The sequence below is a fragment of the Eriocheir sinensis genome, chromosome 68 (genome assembly GCF_024679095.1).
Source record: "Eriocheir sinensis breed Jianghai 21 chromosome 68, ASM2467909v1, whole genome shotgun sequence".
In the NCBI taxonomy this organism is placed as follows: Eukaryota; Metazoa; Arthropoda; class Malacostraca; order Decapoda; family Varunidae; genus Eriocheir; species Eriocheir sinensis.
In genome coordinates this window covers 6,563,757-6,589,774 of record NC_066576.1, presented here as the reverse complement: position 1 = coordinate 6,589,774, position 26,018 = coordinate 6,563,757, and the positions used below count along the sequence as shown (strand labels likewise).

The following is a 26,018-nucleotide window of genomic DNA, read 5'->3' as shown; positions in this document are numbered from 1 at the left end:
TCATATTTCTTCCATATTTCTCAGATTTTTCCCTTCATTTCTGCATTTTTTTCTTATATATGTTTTTTTTATGATCTTGCTTCTTCCATCGCAATCTTCCGCTTCATCTCCTCCTCCTCCTCTCCTCCTCCTCTTCATCTTTCTCCTCCTCCTCCTCTTCCTCTTCATCTTTCTCCTCCTCCTCCTCCTTCTCTTCATCTTTCTCCTCCTCCTCCTCCTCCTCTTCATCTTTCTCCTCCTCCTCCTCCTCCTCTTCATATTTCTCCGCCTCCTCCTCCTCCTCGTCATCTTTCTCCTCCTCCTCCTCCTCCTCGTCATCTTTCTCCTCCTCCTCCACTTCTCCTCTTCGTCTTCCTTCACATTCATCAAAACTTCATATTACGATTTCTTTCCTTATCATTTCAACTTTTTCTTTCCTGTTTTCTTTTCCCATAAGTACATAATTAATGATGGTCCTCTTGGGTTGGCACAAGACGCAACTCAAGTACAGGACATTGGCGTTTGTCATATCTCTTTATAAGGACAAAGTGCTTCTGGTGGGGCCACGGGGTCTGGAACTTCAAGAACAAAAGGTTATGGACACAAGTTAACTAATGGATGTAAACGATAATGTAAAAAAAATAGTTTCCCCATAAAAAAAAAGATTGATGTTTAGAGTGAACTGGATGAAGAGCGTTTTTTTACTACTACTACTACTACTACTACTACTACTACTACTACTACTTAGAGGAGAAGATGGAAGTGGAAAAGGAGGAGGAGGAGGAGGAGGAAAAAGAAGAAGAAGAAGAAGAGAAAGAAAAAGAACAGAAAGAAAGAGAAGGAGGAGGAAGAGAAAGAGAAAGAGAAAGAGGATGATGAGAGTAAAAGGGAACAGGAAAATAAACCACAAAAAGAAGAACTTATCAGAGTGCAAGAGAGAAGTGGAAGCAAAGAATGTAGCGTCCACGAAACAAAGGAAACAGGAGGAAGGAAAAGGAGGATGAGGACGAGGATACTGATGGATCGAGACCAGTTTTCGACCAACCGGTTTGTGACCACCACCACCACCACCACCATCATCACCATCATCACCATTACCAAAACCATTACCACCATTACCACCTTCACCACCACCACCATCATCATCACCATCATTACCAGTACCACCCCCATCACCACCACCATCACCACCAACAACAAACAGTAACAGCAACATCAACTATAATTATTGCATACCGTCAATAATTAAAATGCACTCATATACACACAATAGTCTACACTTCCTCTTCCTCCTCTTCCACCTCCTCGACCTCTTTCTCTAATACCTCCAAGATCACTTCAAGGTTATAAGCTCCCTTGGTATTTTCTCTACATTGTCCCTTCGCTCACTCGTTACGTTACAGGAAAACGCAGTAAACTCACGAGCGATATCTGTCCTCTGTTAACCAGAATCCAGGTACACCGGGGATTGTCACAGCGCGTATACCCAATTAACGACAGGTATGCTAAAATTGATACCGTGTTAGGTGGCGTTGAAACTCCCATCTTCGTGGATCTTTGAGCGTTCCACATACAACATTCGAAGATAGATAGATAGATAGATAGATTGATAGATAGATAGACGTAACACAGCGATAAAGGGGGAAGAGAGAGAGAGAGAGAGAGAGAGAGAGAGAGAGAGAGAGAGGTAAAGTTTGTCCGTTCCTTCTCTTATCTCTCTCCTTTCTTATTTCTTATTCGTTTTAAAGTTATGAAAAGGTAAAGAAAAGGAGAAAAACAGAAGGGGATTTTGTCTTTCTTTTCTTCCCTCTCTTTCTCCTTTTTCTTATTTCACGTCTTTAAAATTATAAAACGGTAAAAAAAATATAAATTAGTAGATAATTCGTGTTTCTTATGATGACTTACTTCCTCTTGTTATTTTTATTTAGTCTGGCTCGTTGCTTAACATACAACCTAACCTAACCTAACCTAACCTAATCTAACCTAACCTAATCTAATCTAACCAAAGCTAATCTACCCTAACCTAACCTAAGCTAACCTAACCTAACCTAACCTAATCTAACCTAACCTAACCTAATCTAACCAAACCTAATCTAACCTAATCTAACCTAACCTAACCTAACCTAACCTATCCTAATCTACCCTAACCTAACCTAATCTAACCAAAGCTAATCTAACCTAACCTAACCTAACCTAACCTAACCTAATCTAACCTAATCTAACCTAACCTAACCTAACCTAATCTAACCAAAGCTAATCTACCCTAACCTAACCTAAGCTAACCTAACCTAACCTAATCTAACCTAACCTAACCTAACCTATCCTAATCTACCCTAACCTAACCTAATCTAACCAAAGCTAATCTACCCTAACCTAACCTAAGCTAACCAAACCTAATCTAACCTAACCTAACCTAACCTAACCTAACCTCACCATTTGTCTTCTTACTGAATTATAATTGAGAAAGACGAATTAGTTTAGCAACGAGACAATCTATAATAAAGAACACTGTTTAACAAAATGAGTGAAAATATTGATAATAATAATAATAATAATAATAATAATAATAATAATAATAATAATAATAATAATAATTGGTGAAGGGATTTGTGATTTTCTTCCTCTCTGTCTGTCTCTATGTCTGTCTGTCTGTCTGTTTGTCTGCCTCTTTGTGTCCCAGTATCTGTCTGTGTCTGTATATCTGTCTGTCTATCTGACTTTATTTTTTTTTATTTTGTGTTTCATTCTCTCTCTCTCTCTCTCTCTCTCTCTCTCTCTCTCTCTCTCTCTCTCTCTCTCTCTCTCTCTCTCTCTCTCTCTCTCTCTCTCTCTCCCTCCTCGTCTGAACCGTGGGCTCTATATTGGTCCGAACTTCTATGTAAATCTATGTAAATCTAGGTACGGGGGAAAGAAACTGATAAACGGCGTGCAATCTCCGTGGACTTTTTCTTCCTTTTTTTTCTGCCCTCGTCTTCCTCCCCCTCACTATGGCGAAACAGTCCTTCAACAACAACAACAACAACATTAAAAACAACAATAGTAACAACAACAACAAGAATAAGAGCCGAGCAACGCTGCCAAGTTATCGTACTCAGCATATATTTGTATTTATCACTTTCCAGTCCCAAAAACTATCGTACACCCATTATCCACAGCAGTAACGATATTCATGTAAAGTTATCGTAAAAACCGTTGATTATTGATATGTTTTGGGGCGTTGAGTACGATAATTTGTTTGCACTGGGGCCGAGAGTGTATGTATGTATATATGTGAGAGAGAGAGAGAGAGAGAGAGAGAGAGAGAGAGAGAGAGAGAGAGAGAGAGAGAGAGAGAGAGAGAGAGAGAGTGGTCCAAGTTATATTTTCTCTTCTTTTGTATATAACACACACACACACACACACACACACACACACACACACACACACACACACTCAGGTACACGGGTTCAGATCCTTCTCGGAGTTCCTCAAGGTCAACGTTAAGTAATGTCTCTCCTTCACACTTTCACTCCTTCGCTCCCCCTCGCGGATCTCGTCAGGTGGTTGGTGAGGCGGTCGGGTCGGTTGGTCGGTTGGTCTACTGGCCGGTCTCTCTCCTCTCCACATCCTCTTCTTTTCCCACCCGCACATTTCTTTTCCTTTGTTTCCCGTTTTCTTTTCTCTGACGTCACTATCCAGGTTTCATACGGTCATACACTTAAGGGTCTATTACACTGGGCAAAGTTTCCGTGGATCTTCAGTCAAACCACGATTTCCGCTGGCGTGGTTTTCATATTTCCGTGGTTTTCTGACGTGTCCACGATCTTCCAAAGCTACGGTAGATTTCACCCAAGGACGACGGTATTACTCACCATCATCATCATCAGCAATAACAAGAAACAAATGAAAACACGCTAGCGGAAATCGTGGTTTGACTGAAGATCCACGGAAAATTTGCCCAGTGTAACACTCCCTTTATAAACATGGACGCTCTATCTCCTCAACCTGTTTTCTTTCTCTCTGTCTTTCTTCCTTTTCTTTCCTCCACTCTCACTTTTCTTTTTTTCCTAGTTTTCCTTTCACTGACTCGTACACACACACGCACGCACATACTCTTCACTTTCTTCATTTAATTTTGTCGCATCTCTCCTCCGTCTCCATTTCTCAAAATATGCCGGGTTTTTTTTTTTTTCCTTTTTCATCTTATCTTTTACGCTTCCGTGGTGCAGTGGTTAGCGTGCCTGGCTTCGATTCCACGGGGTTAGGTTCGAATCCCAGCCCGGACATTCGGCGTGCAGCTTTCCTCGCTAAGGCCTGAATTTTTTTGTGTTTTTAGAAGAGTTTGCTTCGTATAATTCTTAGTCTGTCTCCATACATCGGATTTTTACGCTGTTTATTGATTATTATATGGAGGGATGCGAAACTTCTACTGACGGGACGGGACGGGGAGGAGGGAAGGGAGAGGAAGAAGAGGGGGAAGGGAGAGGAAGAAGAGGGGGGAAGGGGATGCAGGTAAAGGTGTGGGGAAGGGGGGAGGGGAGGGGAAGGGGGACAGAGGAGAGGTGTGTGTGTGTGTGTGTGTGTGTGTGTGTGTGTGTGTGTGTGTGTGTGTGTGTGTGTGTGTGTGTGTGTGTGTGTGTGTGTCTGAGCTGTTCATCCTCCCTTTCGTGTTGGGTGTTGTTGTTGTTGTTATTGTTGTTGTTGTTGTTGTTTTATTTCCCCCAACCTGTTTTTTTTTTTTTTGTATCCATCTTTATATCTATCTATCTATCTCTATCTCGTTTTCACTGACAATATTTTCTTTACGTTTAATTAATTTTCGGTAAGTGACTATTTTTTGCCTCATCGTCATTATCATTATTATTATCATTATCATTATTATTATTATTATTATTATTATTATTATTATTATTATTATTATTATTATTATCATTATTATTATTATTATTATTATTATCCGTTTTATTCCCATTTTCCTTTTCTCTCCGTTTTCTTCCCATTTTCCTTTTCTCTCCGCTTTCTTCCCATTTTCCTTTCTCTCCGTTTTCATCCCATTTTCCTTTTCTCTCCGTTTTCTTCCCATTTTCCTTTTCTCCGTTTTCTTCCCATTTTCCTTTTCTGTCCGTTTTCTTCCCATTTTCCTTTTCTCTCCGTTTTCTTCCATTTTCCTTTTCTCTCGTTTTCATCCCATTTTCCTTTTCTCTCCGTTTTCTTCCCATTTTCCTTTTCTCTCCGTTTTCTTCCCATTTTCCTTTTCTCTCCGTTTTCTTCCCATTTTCCTTTTCTCTCCGTTTTCTTCCCATTTTCCTTTTCTCTCCGTTTTCTTCCCACTTTCCTTTTCTCTCCGTTTTCTTCCCATTTTCCTTTTCTCTCCGTTTTCTTCCCATTTTCCTTTTCTCTCCGTTTTCTTCCCATTTTCCTTTTCTCTCCGTTTTCTTCCCATTTTCCTTTTCTCTCCGTTTTCTTCCCATTTTCCTCTTCTCTCCGTTAATTGTCTTCCCATTTTCCTTTTCTCTCCGTTTTCTTCCCATTTTCCTTTTCTCTCCGTTTTCTTCCCACTGTTCTTTCTGTTTTCATCCCATTTTCCTTTTCTCTCCGTTTTCTTCCCATTTTCCTTTTCTCTCCGTTTTCTTCCCATTTTCCTTTTCTCTCCGTTTTCTTCCCATTTTCCTTTTCTCTCCGTTTTCTTCCCATTTTCCTTTTCTCTCCGTTTTCTTCCCATTTTCCTTTTCTCTCCGTTTTCTTCCCATTTTCCCTTTCTCTCCGTTTTCTTCCCATTTTCCTTTTCTCTCCGTTAATTGTCTTCCCATTTTCATTTTCTCTCCGTTCTCTTCCCATTTTCCTTTTCTCTCCGTTTTCTTCCCATTTTCCTTTTCTCTCCGTTTTCTTCCCATTTTCCTTTTCTCTCCGTTTTCTTCCCATTTTCCTTTTCTCTCCGTTTTCTTCCCATTTTCCTTTTCTCTCCGTTTTCTTCCCATTTTCCTTTTCTCTCCGTTTTCTTCCCATTTTCCTTTTTATTTCATTTGCTCTTTTTATTTTATTTTTTCACACATTATTTATTTATTCATATTTTCATTATCATTCATACATAGAAGGTTGTTTTTTCACGCATACTTACAATTATTTTACTTATTCTTTTGTTTAATTTATTCTTCTTATTTTGTATTGTTATTTTATTTATTTATTTGTTTTATTTTGTTCCTGTTTTACCCTGTTTATTTATTATGTATTGTTATTTTATTTATATCTATTTATTTTGCTCCTTTTTACCTGTGTTATTCCGTTCTGTTGCTTATCTATTAGTTTTGGCTCCTTTTTTTGTGTGTCCGTTCTGCATGTTTTTTCTTTTTTTAAAATTCTTCTTTTCTCTTTTTTTTCTTGTTTTTTTAGTTTTTGTTTTGTTTTGTTTTGTTTTGTTTTTTTCTGCTTCTTGGCCTTCGAATTTATTAACGAGATGGTTCAGGGAAATGTTAAGTCTGCACTCTCTCTCTCTCTCTCTCTCTCTCTCTCTCTCTCTCTCTCTCTCTCTCTCTCTCTCTCTCTCTCTCTCTCTCAAAAAGACAAAGAGGGCAACGCATGCCGCGCCAAAACACTCGCCGGCTCCTGCCATCCCAGACTCGACAAACGCAGCCTTTGAGCCGTCACGGTGTTTACGATTAATTTAATATTCCCGTCTGGAGTTGTTCTGCGTTGTCTGGAGTTCCCGCCCTCCCCCGCCTCGTCAGTGCTGGGGAGCGTCAGGGAGCCCAAGGTCTCCCTGGCGAGCGTCGCGGGGCTCAGGGGTTCAGGCAGGGCGTCTCGGCTCCCTCGGGGCGTCCATGGCGGTGCCGGAGATCCCGAGTGTCCTGGGGCGGGGGGAGGGAGGGCGTTTGCTGCTGTGTGTTGGTATGGGCGGGTCTTTTCTGGGGTGAAGGAGACTCATTCGTATCAGCACACGGCACCAAGGAAAGGCGATTTCAGAACAACTCCACGACAGGGATATTACAGGTGAAAAAAACACCGAAAATAAGGGAAATAGACTTAAAGAGCATCAGAAATAGGAAAATACAGGAGAGGAATTCCAGGAAATTGATAAGACAAGCACAGATGAGAAAAAGGATAAAATAAAACAAAAACACACGCAAAAATCCAGCATGAAGGCCTTTGGTGTAGTATATTGGTATGGGCGAGCCTTCTCTGGGGTGAAGGAGACTCCGCTATAGCAAGATACGGCACCAGGCAGAGGCGATGACAGGATAATACAGGAAAGGAAAGCCAGAAAAAAGAAACCAGATACAAAACACAACATTAGCAAAACGAACAACTAGGATTAAGGACTTTGGTGTGGTATGTTGGTACGGGCGAGGCTTCTCAGGGGTGAAGGAGACTCGTCTGTAGCAGGATACGGCACCAAGAAAAGCCGATATTCAGTAGAAACAACACCAGAAAAAGGAAAATGAAGAAACAGAAAACCAGCACAAGGAAAATACAGAAAAAAACACCAGGAAAAAAAATACGATTGAAACACATCTTAAAAAGGCTCTCAATGGGATGCTGACCCTGACTTAATTGTCGGGGTGGGATGCTGACCCTGACTTAATTGTCGGGGTGGGATGCTGACCCTGACTTAATTGTCGGGGTGGGATGCTGACCCTGACTTAATTGTCGGGGTGGGATGCTGACCCTGACTTAACTGTCGGGGTGGGATGCTGACCCTGACTTAATTGTCGGGGTGGGATGCTGACCCTGACTTAACTGTCGGGGTGGGATGCTGACCCCAGCTTGAATGTTGGGGTGGGATGCTGACCCCAGCTTGAATGTTGGGGTGGGATGCTGACCCTGACGAAAATGTCGGGGTGGGATACTGATCATTAAAGGAAGGAAAATGAGTTTTATCGACAAAGGAATCGACGTTTTGGAAACAAAGAAAGGAAAATATGGTTTTGTTTGGTTTAGTTTTATCGACAAAGGAATCAACGTTTTGGAAACAAAGAAAGGAAAATATGGTTTTGTTTGGTTTAGTTTTATCGACAAAGGAATCAACGTTTTGGAAACAAAGAAAGGAAAATATGGTTTTGTTTGGTTTAGTTTTATCGACAAAGGAATCAACGTTTTGGAAACAGAGAAAGGATAACGAGTTATTGCGACGTGTTTTTATCGACAAAGGAATCAACAACGTTTGAAGAAAAGAAGATAACGAGTTATTGCGACGTTTATTTTTAAAAACAAAGGAAAAAAGAAAAGGATAAGGAGGACGAGTTTACGACCGATTATTTTTCGACTCGTCAAAGGAATCAACGTTGGAAAAAAATAAAAGGATATTGCGTTTATGACGTGTTTTTTAAACACAAAAGAATCAACGAAACAAAGAAAGGATAAAGGATAATTTGGATTAATTTTTTATTTTTCAAAGAAAAGGACAAAGTGGCGACAGGCAGGGTGGTGTGTGGGTCCTGCCTAATCACACTAATCAAACAAAAATAATAAAAAAAAAAGACACGGCACATAAGGATCTTCAGAAAAAAAAGGAAAAAAAATGAGAAACAAAAACAACACACAGTTATCGAAGATTACAGCTTACTATAGATTTCCCCCCTAGGCGGGTCTTAATACCCTCTTTATTTTGACTTTAAACATTTCCTCTCTACTTTCTCTTTTGTCCTTTTCCTTCCTTGCCCATTCTGTTCGTCCTACCTTTCTTGATTACAAGTAGGTGTGGAAGCCGTTCATGGGGAGGACATACACGAGACATAGATTGTATCTATTAATGTAACTGTCCGTAGACACCTAATAGTAGCGGTAGTAAGCTTCTGTGTAACAACAAACTTACTTTTGCGAAATCTTTCAGCACACGAACGGACAAACACACACACACACACACACACTCTCTAGACCCCCTTCCCTCCCCTGCCCCTTCACTCCTCCCGCTATCGTCTGGGTTTGTATCTCTCTCTCTCTCTCTCTCTCTCTCTCTCTCTCTCTCTATATATATATATATATATATATATATATATATATATATATATATATATATATATATTTAAACACATGTTTAGTCTGTTTACTACCGCAATATTTTTTTCCCTAAGCTCAAGTTCCCCCGGCCGGTGGGGAGCTATTCGAAAGCCTCTGCCGAGATTACATTTGTATTCTACTGTATACAATTATTTACAAGTGTTTGCAACTATTTACAAGCGTTTACATTTACGCTTTTACGATGGGTGTAGTGTGGCCACCTGTGGGACGCAACCTTCATCTGCTGAGTGGACAGTTGTGTCACGTCCACATCAGCAGTGAGGTTGTTCCACCACACCACCGCTGCGATGGAGAGGGCACGTTGGTGGGTGCTGGAGCGGGCCCTTAGCACTTCCAGGAGGGAGGCGTTGCTTAGCACTGTTCTCGTGCTGCGCTCAGACCTCCTCCAGGTAGCCCTCAAGTCCGTCAGGTGGGGCACTAGGCCCACTTGTGCCTTGTGTAGCACCGTCAGGGCAGCGACTCTGCGGCGGTGCTCCAGGCTGTCCAGCTGGTTCGTGGCTGCTCCTGCCAGTTGCTCGTGTTGTTGTTGTTATTGTTGTTGTTGTCGTCGCTGTCTCTCCCACTGGCTCGGTCGGTGGTGCTGGGTGCCGTTGATGAGGCGTTCAACCCTCCTCTGCATCTTGTCCAGCAGGTTGAGGTGGCAGCGGGCGCTGGCCATCCAGGTGAGCGGTGCATACTCCATCACTGGACGGACTTGTGCCTTATAGAGGGTGTTCAGGCCTTCAGCTTCAAGGAGGTTCTTCATGCGGCGCAGGAGGGTCACCTTCTGGGAGGCTTTATGCGCCACCCTTTCAAGGTGACGGTCGAAACGCAGCTGGGAGTCCACCTCCACGCCCAGGATGTCGACGCTGGCCTGCAGAGGGATGGTGTCGTTCCCGAATCTCAGCCTGCCGTGGAGTTGCCTCGCATCCTCCCGAGAGCGTGATATTACCATGGCCTGGGTTTTGTCAGGGGCAAACCTGACTTGCCATCTCTTTCCCCAGGCCATTATGTCTCGATCACGTCCTGGGCTTCCTCCCTCTTGTATGTTCTGGAGAGGGTGCAGTCGTCGGCGTAGGCGCTTGCTGCCGGGATGGTTTGCAGGAGGTCGTTGAAGTAAATGTTCCACAGAATAGGTCCAAGGACGGACCCCTGTGGAACGGAGGCCTCCACCGGGAAGCTGGTCGAGGTATTTCCGTTGACTGCTACGCGAAGGCTCCGGCCTGACAGGTAGTTTGAGAGCAGGTGCAGCAGGTCCCCCGTGATGCCTAGTTGCTGTAGCTTCGCCGTCAGACCGCGGTGCCAAACGGAGTCGAACGCGCCAGCTATATCCAGGGCAATCATGAGAGAGGGGTGGCCGTCATCAAGGGCGTCATGCCAGGACTTTGAGAGGAGGAGGAGGAGGTCGGAGGTAGAGCGGCCCTTTAGAAAACCAAACTGCTTCGGTGACTGCAGGTGTTCTCCTCGAGGAAGGATGTCAGTTTCTCCCCGATGACCCCCTCAAATATCTTACTGATGAATGAGAGGAGTGATATTGGCCTGTAATTGCCTGGCTCAGACCTAGACACACTGGGGAGGCGGTGGCTGAGTGGATACCGTGACGGCGCCGCGTTCAGGACGACGCGGGTTCGCTCCCCGGTGCCACCAAGCCGGGATTTTTCAGCCGCCGCCGAGTGGCTTAAGACTACCCACATGCTGTCCAGAAGACCACCTATCAACCCGGACTCTAGATTCTAGGATTAAAGATGAGCTCCGGGGGGCAGCATGAGCCAGTGGAAGATGGCGCCACTATAAACACTTGCCTGCGCCAGAACGGGCTGGGCCATACCATCAGGTCCCTCCAAACAAGCCTACCGGCGCCACAGGTGAAGACGTTTAACACACACACACACACACACACACACACACACACACACGAGTTCAAGGAAATGACAGCGAGGCAATGAAATCAGGATCACCCGTACCTTCTCCATTCACTCCTTTCCCTGATCCTTCACTGCATGGTTACGTTGTAGACCGGAAAGCAACACTTGCATACACACACACACACACACACACACACACACACACGTCTCGGCGTCACTACGAAGAACCGCGACCCGGAATCAGGATGCAGCGCCGAGAAACACGTTGCTCATGACTTTCCCTTTCGATGTACCCAACGACTGACGTAAGAGAGAGGGAGGAAAAAAACCTTTGGAGAATCACCTTTCTATTAAAAGTCAGTGAATTCTACGTCAACCAGTTTGTGACGTCATAATAGTAATTTAGTTTTTTTTTCTGTGACCCTGTCTATCCATCTATCTATCTGTCTGTTTCCTTATCTATCTGTCTATCTGTCTTATCTCACATTTATTTTTTATCTGTGACTGTGTGTCTATCTATCTATCTGTCTGTTTCCTTATCTATCTGTCTATCTATCTTATCTCATTTATTTTTTATCTGTGACTGTCTGTCTATCTATCTATCTGTCTATCTATCTTATCTCATTTATTTTTTATCTGTGACTGTCTGTCTATCTATCTATCTGTCTATTTCCTTATCTATCTGTCTATCTATCTTATCTCAAATTTATTTTTCTATCTGTGACCCTGTCTGTCTATCTATCTATCTGTCTATTTCCTTATCTGTCTGTCTATCTATCTTATCTCAAATGTATTTTTTTATCCGTGACTGTCTTTCCGTCTATCTATCTGTCTGTTTCCTTATCTATCTGTCTATCTATCTTATCTCAAATGTATTTTTTTATCTGTGACCCTGTCTGTCTATCTATCTATCTGTCTGTTTCCTTATCTATCTGTCTATCTATCTTATCTCAAATTTATTTTTTATCTGTGACTGTCTGTCTATCTATCTATCTGTCTATTTCCTTATCTATCTGTCTATCTATCTTATCTCAAATTTATTTTTTTATCTGTGACTGTCTTTCCATCTATCTATCTATTTGTCTATTTCCTTATCTATCTGACTATCTATCTTATCTCACATTTATTTTTTATCTGTGACTGTCTTTCCATCTATCTATCTATTTTTCTATTTCCTTATCTATCTGACTATCTATCTTATCTCATTTATTTTTTATCTGTGACTGTCTGTCTATCTATCTATCTGTCTGTTTCCTTATCTATCTGTCTATCTATCTTATCTCAAATGTATTTTTTTATCCGTGACTGTCTTTCCATCTATATATCTGTCTGTTTCCTTATCTGTCTGTCTATCTATCTTATCTCAAATGTATTTTTTTATCCGTGACTGTCTTTCCATCTATATATCTGTCTGTTTCCTTATCTATCTGTCTATCTATCTTATCTCAAATGTATTTTTTTATCCGTGACTGTCTTTCCATCTATATATCTGTCTGTTTCCTTATCTATCTGTCTATCTGTCTTATCTCAAATTTATTTTTTATCTGTGACCCTGTCTGTCCATCTATATATCTGTCTGTTTCCTTATCTATCTGTCTATCTATCTTATCTCAAATTTATTTTTTATATGTGACCCTGTCTGTCCATCTATATATCTGTCTGTTTCCTTATCTATCTGTCTATCTATCTTATCTCAAATTTATTTTTTTATCCGTGACTGTCTTTCCATCTATATATCTGTCTATTTCCTTATCTATCTGTCTATCTATCTTATCTCAAATTTATTTTTCATCTGTGACCCTGTCTGTCCATCTATATATCTGTCTGTTTCCTTATCTATCTGTCTATCTCCCTTATCTCAAATGTATTTTTTTATCCGTGACTGTCTTTCCATCTATATATCTGTCTATTTCCTTATCTATCCGTCTATCTATCTTATCTCAAATTTATTTTTTATATGTGACCATGTCTGTCCATCTATATATCTGTCTGTTTCCTTATCTATCTGTCTATCTATCTTATCTCAAATTTATTTTTTATATGTGACCCTGTCTGTCCATCTATATATCTGTCTATTTCCTTATCTATCTGTCTATCTATCTTATCTCAAATGTATTTTTTTATCTGTGACCCTGTCTGTCCATCTATATATCTGTCTGTTTCCTTATCTATCTGTCTATCTATCTTATCTCAAATTTATTTTTTTATCTGTGACCCTGTCTGTCCATCTATATATCTGTCTGTTTCCTTATCTATCTGTCTATCTCCCTTATCTCAAATGTATTTTTTATCTGTGACTGTCTATCCATCTATATATCTGTCTATTTCCTTATCTATCTGTCTATCTCCCTTATCTCAAATGTATTTTTTATCTGTGACTGTCTGTCTATCTATCTATCTGTCTATTTCCTTATCTATCTGTCTATCTATCTTATCTCAAATTTATTTTTTTATCTGTGACCCTGTCTGTCCATCTATATATGTCTGTTTCCTTATCTATCTGTCTATCTATCTTATCTCACATTTATTTTTTATCTGTGACTGTCTGTCTATCTATCTATCTGTCTATTTCCTTATCTATCTGACTATCTATCTTATCTCACATTTATTTTTTATCTGTGACTGTGTGTCTATCTATCTATCTGTCTATTTCCTTATCTATCTGACTATCTATCTTATCTCATTTATTTTTTATCTGTGACTGTCTGTCTATCTATCTATCTGTCTATTTCCTTATCTATCTGTCTATCTATCTTATCTCACATTTATTTTTTATCTGTGACTGTCTTTCCATCTATCTATCTATTTTTCTATTTCCGTATCTATCTGATCATTATATCTATCCATCTATTTTTCTATTTCCTTATCTATCTGTCTATCTATCTTATCTCAAATTTATTTTTTTATGTGTGACCCTGTCTGTCCATCTATATATGTCTGTTTCCTTATCTATCTGTCTATCTATCTTATCTCACATTTATTTTTTATTTGTAACTGTGTGTCTATCTATCTATCTGTCTATTTCCTTATCTATCTGTCTATCTATCTTATCTCAAATTTATTTTTTATCTGTGACTGTCTGTCTATCTATCTATCTGTCTATTTCCTTATCTATCTGACTATCTATCTTATCTCACATTTATTTTTTATCTGTGACTGTCTTTCCATCTATCTATCTATTTTTCTATTTCCTTATCTATCTGACTATCTATCTTATCTCATTTATTTTTTATGTGACTGTCTTTCCATCTATCCATCTATTTTTCTATTTCCTTATCTATCTGTCTATCTATCTTATCTCAAATTCCAACCATCATTCCAAGAGACGATGACCGCTACCGCTTTCATTACCGTCATTTAATCTCGTTGCTGGTCGCCTCTTCTCTTTACCTCCCCATAAGTTTATAGATGTATTCATGTTGTTCTATTTATGTATAATTGTATGCATATATCTTTTTTATTTCTGTATCTTTGTATTTGTTTTTATGTTTATTCATTTGTATATGTTTTTGCAATTTACTATCACAAGTTTATATTTTTTATTCATTTACATATATTTTTGACAAACTTTATTATCATTATGACACAAAGTTCAAAATCGTTTCTTCGTGTTCCTCGTGACAAGCGACAAACAGGGACGTTCAGAACCGCCCTCCACCCCTCCACCCCTTCACTGACAGGGTTTTTGAATTTACTAAAACATTTTATAGTAACTTGAGTGCGTAAGTTATCCTCATGTGTCTGGGTTTGCTTAGACATCACCCTGATCATGTGTTGTGTGCGATTTCAGTGTCCCTCAGAGCGGATATACTGCGCAGATTTTTTGGAACGAGTCCAGCGAAGAATGACCAAAACGATAAGAACATAAGGTATACACTTTCGCTTCTCACAATATATATTTTTAAAGGTCAAAGGGGGGGACAGTCGGGTTCTATTGAGTGTTTCTATAGGTTCATGGTGTAGAGGAAGAGTCACACTACCACCAGGGTCATAGAAATACTCCTGGAAATACCCACAACACCTACGAAAGCCTTGTCAAATGAGTGTTCTTGGGCAATGAAATGTCTTATGATATGACCCAAGGAGTCTGCAAGCGGCCGGTTAGCGTATACAAGGCAGCTCCTGTAATCCTAACCCCACCTTATCTAACTATCCATGAATTTATACAAGGCCTTAGCAACATGTCGTGCAGAGAAAGACTAAAACAGCGCAGTTAACATTTTTAGCAAAGACGTAAACTGCAAGGGGATTTAATTGCTTGTTAATCACAGTTTCATTTGCGGTCTGCTGCTTCGACAATCTCTCAGAAAATTGGTGTTTTTCGCAAGTGCAAAAAGATATTTTCAGATGACAGTGTTGTATTAAATTTCCTTTATTCAGTTTTATCGCCACATTTTGAGTACTGCTCCTCTGTTTTCCTCTCTGCTGCAGACTCCCATATGAAGCTTTTGGACCGGTCGTTTAATCAGATCAAGTTTTGCTGCCTAATCTAGACATTAATCTTGAACATCACCGCATTGTTGGCTCTCTTGCTCTGTTGTATAAGATCTTTAACAATCATCTTTCAAGAGGAGGATATCAGGACATCTCTCCTCTCGTATTTGGCCTTGCTTTCGGCCACCTCTTTTGTTTCTTTTTTAGGAGCAGCGAGTAGCGGGCCTTTTTTAATTATTGTTTTTTTGTGTGTGCCCTTGAACTGCCTCCTTTGTTGTAAAAAAAAAATACTCATCCTTTACATTCTAAACTTCCTCCATCTTTTCTTCAGTCTTGGTTCACAAGGTTCAATTCTCAATGATTTGGCATTTTCAGCTGCACGTTTTAATACTTCCCAATTTTCTAGAAGTTTTGTTCCATGTGTAACTAAATTATGGAATCAGCTTCCAAATGATGTTGTTGAAGCTGAAAACCTGCAATTATTTAAGAACAGAGGTAATAGTTTTTTACTAAGGTGACTTTCTCTTTCCTAAGGCCAATGTTCCCCCTTCTGGGACCCTCACTGGGTATAGTATAGTGCACGAACTCTGCAGAGAGGCTGACATTCTTGGCCTATAATAATAATAATAATAATAATAATAATAATAATAATAATAATAATAATAATAATAATAATAATAATAATAATAATAATAATAATAATAATGGGTTAAGGGATTAATACGAATGATTTATATGGAGTACTTGTATTGAGAAGAAAATGTTGGGACACGAATCAATGGACACAAATTGAAATGCTTCAGGCTCAGGCAGGAGACAGGTAAAACAATATTCACGAGTGAGACAGAGAATGAATCACCTTATTATCTTCAGCCATTACCAGCCCACTGCAGTACAAAGCCCTTTCACAACGTTTTCCACCTCTCTGTCTGATGTTAAACTTTGTGCACGCCGCCATACTGCTCCGGCAAATGTTCAAGTTTTATCTCCTTGTGAATGATGAATGGAACAAGTTAACCCGGTAGCAGCGACGGGCCAAATTTGTGGCTTTACCGTGTACCAGCGACGGGCCAAATTTGTGGCTTTACCGTGTAGCAGCGATGGGCCAAATTTGTGGCTTTACCGTGTAGCAGCGATGGGCCAAATTTGTGGCTTTACCGTGTACCAGCGATGGGCCAAATTTGTGGCTTTACCGTGTACCAGCGATGGGCCAAATTTGTGGCTTTACCGTGTAGCAGCGATGGGCCAAATTTGTGGCTTTACCGTGTACCAGCGACGGGCTAAATTTCTGCCATGATATAAACCCCTCAAAATAGATGATGCATAAACTGATCACACATGCGTTGATATATATTATGAAATGGTTTGCGTGAGTGACGATTCTTTCTCATTATTTTACTTAGAGGGGCCTTTAACCTAACCTAACCTAACCTAACCGAACCGAACATGACCCCCGCAGCTACCGGGTTAAAGAAGTTACGCAGATATGTAGTTTGTACAAAATATACACGATTGAAGGTTGTAGGCGGAGGATGGCCAGATTTATGGGCGGGGAGGGAGGCTGTGGCGAGGAACCTGTTCTCAGAGGCAGCGAGGTATAGACCGTCTGGCCTTTGAGAGCTAGCTATTACACTGGGCAAATTTTCCGCTGGCGTTTTTTTCATTTGTTTCTTGTTATTGCTGATGATGATGATGGTGAGTAATACCGTCGTCCTTCAGTGAAATCTACCGTAGCTTTGGAAGATCGTGGACACGTCAGACAACCACGGAAATATAAGAACCACGCCAGCGGAAATCGTGGTTTGACTGAAGATCCACGAAAAATTTGCCCAGTGTAATAGTCCCTTAATTACTCTTGCCTCCTCACATCCCCGGGCACCCTGACGCACTGGAACACGTTAAAATTATCACTTTACTCGTTTTTTCCTTGCCTTGCTTGGGGTTTACTTTTCGTCACCTTCGTAAGCAAAGCGCATTATTTTCTGCTTTACAGGAAATAGGAAAAGAACTGTCATCTCATTTTTTTTTTAAACAAAGGAGACAGCTCAAGGGCACACAAAACAAGGAAATAATAATAATAAAAAAGCCCGCTACTCGCTGCTCCTATGAAAAGACTCAAAAGAGGTGGCCGAAAGAGAGGTCAATTTCGGGAGGAGAGGTGTCCTGATATTTGGCTTAAGATTTAGGCAGAAATGAAAAGGACAATTCTAGAACACTCAAACCCTGAATGACGAAGACAACTATACAAAAACGCGCCTCACGTGTTAAAAAAAATTGATGTAGACAAAAATCTGGAAATCGCGGGAAAATGATTTAGGCGATTATTTTATGAGGGTGACGATATAATGATGACGGTGAGGATGAGTATGATGATGATGATGATGATGGTGGTGATGATAAAAATATTGATGTTGATAATGATGGTTACAGGTGTAGAGACGATTAGTAAAGCTTGTTGATGACACTGATGATACTGTTGTTTGTGTTCTTGCCGATGCTACTGATACTGATTGTTGTTGTTGTTGTTGATGGTGGTGGTTGTTGTTGTTGTTGTTGTTGTTGTTGTTGTTTACGGCAAAGGAGACAGCTCAAGGGCACAAAAAAAGGAAACAACAATAAAAAAAAAGCCCGCTACTGTTGTTGTTGTTTTTTGTTGTTGTTCCTGATTTTTCCCCAGTAAAAGAGGCAACTCAAGGGCAAACAAAATGCGCTGTCTGCTTGCATCAAAATTAGGGAGTCGGGTGGGACAGTGGGTTCGGGTGGCGATCCAGAGCTTACAAGTTCGATCCAGCTGGCGGCGGCTTTTCGGGGAGAGGTACCAAGTGCTCTCTCGCAACTAGTAGGGCTATATGGTCTTGGCGCCTTGAAGTTGTGGGGGAAACTCCTTTGGATGCTATGTAGGCTGAACTCGAAAGACTAAGGCACTGTGTAAATAGCAAATGAGAGGGCAGACAAGGTTGCTATTCAGGCAGAAGCCATGAGCAGCGTGAGGGAGAATGTAAGGAAGCGAGAGAATCGGAGTGTCCTGCGTGGCGTGGAGGCCCTGGCCGCAAAATGTCTCCATGGTGGTGGGAATCTTGGCGGGTGTGAGTGTTCTGAGTGCTAATCGGTTCACGGATAGAGAAGGGCAATAACTGGTCACTCCGGTGTCACCTGTTGTTAGCGGTAGTAAGTGTTCTAAGCGCTAGCCCTGACGGATATTGTCTCTCTCTATCCGTGAACCGATTAGCGCTTAGAACACTTACTACAGCCAACAGGTGGGTGTCATGAGTGGTGTGGGGAAGAATGTGAGGAAGTGCAAGGATTGGGGTGTTCTGCGTGGCACGGAGGAAGACTGTAAGGGATTAGAGGATTGGGGTGCCCTGCGTGGCGTGGCTGCCCGGGTCGTGGAGTGACTGGTAAGGTGTTTTGACGATCGCCTAGAGGCCTCGGAGACCTGTTGGTGGCGACGATGCCTTGGTATAGCTTTTTTTTGTTGTTTGTTTGTTTGTTCTCGCTGCTCCTTATCCTTCCTATAAAAAAAAGAAAAAAAAAAATAGGTCTTGCTTTACTGCTGTGAACCGCCTGTAATGATTGAGGGAGAAAACTGTTGCATGACATAACTACTCTCATCATTGTTGTTGTTGCTGGTATAATGGTAATAATGATTGCTACTACTACTACTACTACTACTACTACTACTACTACTACTACTACTACTACTACTTCTACTACTACTACTACTACTACTACTACTACTACTACTACTACTACTACTACTACTACTACTACTACTACTACTACTACTACTACTACTACTACTACTACTACTACTACTACTACTACTACTACTACTACTACTACTACTACTACTACTACTACTACTACTACTACTACTACTACTACTACTACTTATATTATTATTATTATTATTATTATTATTATTATTATTATTATTATTATTATTATTATTATTATTATTATTACTATCACTACTATCATCAGCGTCATCATTATCATCATCATCATCATTATCATCATCATCAGCAGCAGCGGCAGCACTGTTAACAAACACCAACATTCCTCTTAACAGCATCAGCCGAGGTAGCCCAGGACAATGGTAGGGTTTCCCCGGTCCACTGGTGCTCACCTCTGCTGGGTGACCCCCGGGCCACAGCTGTCCCCTGCCAGCTGCCCTTTGAAGGTCAAGTGGCCCTGGCGACGGTGAAGGAGCCTCCAGGATGACCAGCATAGGAGTACTACCCAGCCGACGAGTGTGAGGCGCGGCGCGGCGGGACAGGACGCTGGAAGGAAAGTCTTGGAGCTATGGAACGGTAATGCTTCTCTCAGACTCAGATTCTCTCAGATTCTCTTCCCGCTCTTAAAGGTTTTCTTCTTCCCTCATACGCTCAGAACCGGTTTCACAGTCCAACACAGTGTCTTCGTAACAGCCCGAACCAAACTATAGAATCCCATACAATCCAAAACGGTGAGGTCTTCGATGCCACACTAAATACACGAGACTTTTCCTGTATAGTTTCATCAAATTTGTGAACTGAAATGTAAACACCAGACACTATACAAGGAAATTTCGAAGGCTCTGGTATTGGTTTGGGAGCTTACTAACCCATCATGGGGAACTGTGAAACTGGCCCTCAGACTCTCGCTTCCACTGTGTTGTTGGTAGTGGGTAATCTCTTTAGTTATCATTCCTCAACACTCTCTCTCTCTCTCTCTCTCTCTCTCTCTCTCTCTCTCTCTCTCTCTCTCTCTCTCTCTCTCTCTCTCTCTCTCTCTCTCTCTCTCTCTCTCTCTCTCTCTCTCTCTCTCTCTCTCGTTAACATTCCTGAACTTCCATAATTGCATAGACTCCATAATCTCTTTAATTATCATCCCTAAACTTGGAAGGGTCGGTAATGGGACTGGTGGATAGGGGAAGGATTGGTAATGGGACTGGTGGATAGAGGAAGGATTGGTAATGGGACTGGTGGATAGGGGAAGGATTGGTAATGGAACTGGTGGATAGGGGAAGGATTGGTAATGGGACTGGTGGATAGGGGAAGGATTGGTAATGGAACTGGTGGATAGGGGAAGGGTTGGTAATGGGACTGGTGGATAGGGGAAGGGTTGGTAAAGTATGGGTAACCTTAGCAACACGTATTGTACCCCAGACACAAGAAAAGGCTAGCGGATCAAGCGAAGGATTCATTTAAGTTATGCGAGTGTTGTTTTACTCGATCCAACTCACTGTACCTGAAGTAAATAAATTGATAAACTATTGAAAAGTATTATTAATTATTGGAAATCGCCTGCCATGAGTGTTCTGTTATATGTTTTGTTGGGGTTAAATGGAAGGGAAAAGAGAAAGGATAGAAAAGAAGAGAGTAAAGTGAAGGATTAATATAAAGAGAGAAAGCAAAAGAAAGTTAGAGAAATAAAGAGAAGCAAGGATTTAGGACAACAGCCACCGCCCTCACTATCCCCCCCACCATCACCATCACCATTCACCATCACTACCAGTCCCCACCACCACTATCACCACCACCACCAGCAACAACAACAAAGAGAAGTCAACACCCACAAGGCCACATATATTCTTCGTGGAAACACCTTTACCCCTTCGACTGGAGCGCCTACCTGTCTTTGCCTTTTCATGAGAAGGTTATGAACAAGACGTGGTGGTGGTGGTGGTGGTTGGGGGGGGAGGGGGGAGGGGGAAGGAAGCAGCGGGGACGGGTCTGTTAAATGCCCTTACCTCCTCCTCATCCTCATCCTTCTCCTCCTCCTCCTCCTCATCATCATCATCATCATTCTCATCCCCATTCGTCTACTCACACAAGGATACAAAATGATGATATTAGGAGACTATGAGAGGTCAGTTGGCTTGTATATTGAAAGCACCTCCTCCTCATCCTCCTCCTCCTTCTCCTCCTCCTTCTCCTCCTCGTCCCTTCCCACAATTCCCCAAAGCCTCCCTCCCCTTCTTCTGGAAATAGCTCTTGGGTCACCTTCCTTTCCCCAACCACCAAGGTCCCCAACACCTCTATCGGACCTCTTCTGTTTTTCTCCCTCACTCCTCCTTCACCAACCCTCTCCTAGTCCCTCCCCCCCACCCCCCACCCCCTCTGTTTAGCCCAGTGGTTCTCAACTTGGGGGAAGGAAGGGGGCCATGGCAAGAATTTAAGGGGGCCATGGGTAACTGTTAGAAATTATACATAAATTAATAATAATGCTAGTTAATGTTAATAATGTCTAAATAATGTTAGGAACTTGTAGTCTAGTGATGTAAGTTTATCACAAAAATCTGTTAAAATATAAGATAACTATATTGTCAACTTTGTAATAAAGCAAAAGTGTTCTCTTCATATATAGCTATTTTACCTTTTTTTGGCAGGGTGGGGTTTGGGAGAAAAATGAAGGGAATCCACTACAAGGATGTTGAAAATTCACGAAGGGCGGCATGGAGTGAAAGGTTTTGAGTCCTTTGGTTATTTTCTCTCTCACAGCCCTCCTGCTGTTTCTTCTTCTTCTTCTTCAAAGTCATACACGAGTGAGATAACAGTTCGCTCCTTAACCCCTTGACCGCGGATTTCCTACAAGAAGACATCACCAAGCTACAGGAATGGAACAAAAAGTGGCTGCTACAATTCAGTGAGGAAAAACGTAAAGTCCTGCACCTTGGGAGAGGATATCCAGCACACCAATACCACATGGGACACACTCCACTATCCACCACAGAAGCAGAGAAGGACCTGGGACTATGTGTTACCAGGCTACCAGTGAAAGCCGAATCCGTGCCAATCACAGCGGACGGGTTAACCAAATCGCTTCACACTTAAGAAATAACACTTTAAAAACGGTTAACACTTATTTAATTTTCTCTCCATCCCTTTATTTGCTATGTCCTTGCTTTATAGTGTTTCCTTCAGCTTCCCTAACGAGTGAAAGCAGAAAATGAGTCAGAGAGAAAGTAAAATGAAGAGTTATTGATGGAAATTGTTTGATTGATTGATTAATAAACAGACACATCCTGACACAAAAAATGAATGAAGTTAAATGATTGACTAATTGACTGACTGACTGGTAGATAGGTAGACACATCCTGACACCTCACATCCTTCTAGCCTCCATCTTTTTATTAGTATTAGTAGTAGTAGTAGTAGTAGTAGTAGTAGTAGTAGAGCAAGCCCATAGCATCGTTGGTTGGGTATTTCCGTATCATCACCGTATCACCAAGAGACTCTAGTGTGTATCTACATGAGCTTACAAGATCTTGAGAGTAAATCGCCTCACTCATCTACCCTCTCAAATGCTTCACCTTTTCCACAGCTGCCTCATTTTCAACAACAGTGATAACAGTCTAATAAAGATTCCACATTCTGCTACTTTCCTAGTATTTCCCCCAAACACTTTCTTTTTTTTACAGCGGAGGCGTCAGTTCAAGGGCATAAAAAAAGGTAGCAAATGTAAAAAAAAAAAAAAAGCCCGCTACTCACTGCTCCTAAAAAGAGTTAGAGGAGTGGCCGAAAGAGAGGTCAATTTCGGGAGGAGGTGTCCTGATACCCTCCTCCTGAAAGAGTTCAAGTCGTAGGCAGGAGGAAATACAGATGAAGAAAGATTGTTCCAGAGTTTACCAGCGTGAGGGATGAAAGAGTGAAGATGCTGGTTAACTCTTGCGTAAGGGATTTGTATTGTTTCAGCGTTTACCAGCGTGAGGGATGAAAGAGTGAAGATGCTGGTTAACTCTTGCGTAAGGGATTTGGAAAGTTTCAGCGTTTACCAGCGTGAGGGATGAAAGAGTGAAGATGCTGGTTAACTCTTGCGTAAGGGATTTGTATTGTTTCAGCGTTTACCAGCGTGAGGGATGAAAGAGTGAAGATGCTGGTTAACTCTTGCGTAAGGGATTTGTATTGTTTCAGCGTTTACCAGCGTGAGGGATGAAAGAGTGAAGATGCTGGTTAACTCTTGCGTAAGGGATTTGGATAGTTTCAGCCTTTACCAGCGTGAGGGATGAAAGAGTGAAGACGCTGGTTAACTCTTGCGTAAGGGATTTGGACAGTATAGGGATGAGGTTCCTGGCGAGCGTCACAGGAACACGAACAGAGGCGTTCCAGTTCCAAGGGAGAGAAGGGGGTGGGGGGGACAGGAGGAGCGATCTGGATGACCCTTGATACAGTGTGAGTTGTGCAGGGGGGGAGGGGGGAGGGGGGATGCGAAAAACAATGTATTTTATTAGTAACACTCTCTGCATGTGATGATGATGATGGCAATGAGAGTGATGATCATGGGGAGTGATGATGATGATGGTTATATAATAGCAATAATAATCGATATATATGATGCTAATAATAATAATAATAATAATAGTTTTCCTTCTCCATTTCATCATCATTATCATCACGCTTACCCCCCCCACCCTCGCCCCCCGCACCCCCCCCCCCTTCACCCCCCACCCCCAGCACCATCACCGACACCATGCTCAGCGCTGGCTCACTCCCGTTCACCAGGATCACCTCCTCGCTAACTTTCTCCGCCAACATCCGTGAGTGGCCGGCCGCCGCCCTGCCCTGCTGGCTGCGCGCTTTCTGTTGCTCGGCGGCATCCGGGAACGCTGCTCGGGTCGCGGAAAGGTCACTGTATATAGCAGGCTCGGGTTCAAAATTTTCTGTTTACCGTTTACCGTTGATGAGGTTTCAGATTGAGGCCCCGATCCCCTGCCAGCGCAGCGCTCCACAGGGCCGTCGCATGTTCCTCCCTTCTCCCTTGTTGTTTACCTGCAACAATAAACTATCAATCAATCAATCAACATTATAACAATATTAGCACCGAAAGTTGTCCTCCGCCTTCATGTTTGTAACGTCGTAGGGTTTAGTGAATAAGTGCAGTCTCCAGTGCTCTCTTGTACTGTACTCGAATCCAAGTTCAAGCTTTTGACTGATTTAGCTTTAAGATTCTTTCTGCATTTTTGCTTTTGACAAGTGCCAAACCGCATCCCTCTTTGCCTGAGTGACTTCACATGACTTAAGGGTCACCTCAACGCAGGGTCCAGGTCACGTGGCCCCCACAAGGCCAAAGCTTAGGCCACATCTTCGTTAATTAATTAATCCCTTAACCTGACGTGACATCACCCCAGGGCCCCCAGTTGATCAAAGTATCCAAGTATCTGCCTATGACCCAAATATATATTACTGTTTAGACTCGGCCGTGTAATCGTTATGTTTTGTTTACATAGCCTATTGCGGTGATGATCAGCTTCATCATTTCACCTCGGTTTGCATAAACCCAATGTGAATCACACCTGCAGGGTGATCACTAAATGGCGATTTGAAGAGACGAATAATGCATTTGGCAACGTCCCCCCGAAGTGTAAGTTGAGTGAGTTGTGGCTCAAAAGTCGTTTTCTAGTCAAGATTGAGTTAAGAGAAAGCGACAGCATTTAAGATTACAAGGGAATACTATTATAGTCTTCCCCATGTGAATGGGGTATATTTATAGTTGCCTGCCTCGGGTGTCACCCTCAGACATACAGAGCGGGTGCCCCCCACCTCCCTGCATTGTGCTGAATGGTGCCCAGCCCCCGGGGTGGCCGTGGGTGTGCCCAGTTAATCCAAAACCGACGACTTCACACACCGCGCCCTCCACCCCCAGATAATTAGTTTACACTAATTTTCTCTCCATATGCTGCAGAGACACGCCAGTCCTCGTCGACAGACCGACTTGGTCAGCTAGATTTCGATCGCCGATAGAGTCGGTCTGTCGGTTCCCTGCTTCCCTGCCTTTGGCAAAGGCCCGTGCTCCCTCGTGCAAGAGGGAGCAATCTTCCCCCCCCCCTCCCCCCCCTCCATATGCTAAAGTTTATTGAAAGCAGGTAACGCAAAGGAAGCAAAGTGCCTTTGCAATGATGGAGCCTGGGTAGTGTGTCAGCCACGTGGCCCATGACAATATAGTATATCAAGGCTCATGACGTTCAGGAGGCAGCGTCCCTCCCTGCTGGCAAGGGTCAGGCAATGAAGGGATATGTAGGTAATAGAAAGACTTCCCCCACTGCTGCCGATAATGTTTTACAGCGATAAGTATTGTTAAATCCATCCACCACAGCAGCAACACTCAAAGAGCGCTGCCGCCTCTCAATTAAGGTCGTCAGCAGCCCGCCGTGACGCGCCTATATCACAGGCTGCGTGGGTTACTGAGTGCCTATACTGGGACAGTGGCTGATCGTAAGGCTAACAATAACCTCCCGTCACCTTACGGCACATTCCAACGGCTGGTGACCAAATTATGGTAAAGTATAAGGGCGTAATGGTGGGTTGGCGATACCTCTTGGTGTAGACGCAAACTGTCTCTTATTTACTTTCCCAGAGCTCGCTGGCTGCTGGCTCCCTGCTGGCTGTTAGAGGAAGGTGTGCAGGTCTGACACAAGTGTGCTCAGTTTCAGTGGACGACCCGTATGGCTGTGAAACAGAAATACAAAAGAGAGCGTGTGCTTGTGTTTGAAAAGCGCGGCGAAAAAAGGGCGTCCAAATCTGAGGTTGTCGGGACTCTCTCTATCAAGGGACTATAATTCTCACTATCAGCTCCTCATTATACACAAGTCCCAAGAAGAAAAGGCATTATACAAGTCCCAAGAAGAAGAAGAAGAAGAAATTATACAAGTCCCAAGAAGAAGAAGAAGAAGAAGACATTATAGATACAAGTCCCAAGAAGAAGAAGAAGAAGAAGTAGGCATATTATACAAGTCCCAAGAAGAAGAAGAAGAAGAAGAAGAAGAAGAAGGCATTATACAAGTCC

The 26,018-nt window shown here is 42.2% G+C and overlaps 1 long non-coding RNA gene across 1 annotated transcript in view; it reads left to right on the top strand.

Moving 5' to 3' along the window:
* LOC126988230 (uncharacterized) overlaps positions 1–21,710 on the top strand; it is a 44,520-nt gene extending 22,810 nt beyond the window's left edge. The window contains exons 2-3 of the long non-coding RNA XR_007741756.1: positions 19,324–19,564; positions 21,625–21,710. This is a non-coding gene — a long non-coding RNA (uncharacterized LOC126988230). The remainder of the gene's footprint in view (positions 1–19,323; positions 19,565–21,624) is intronic.
* The last annotated feature ends 4,308 nt before the right edge of the window (positions 21,711–26,018 follow it).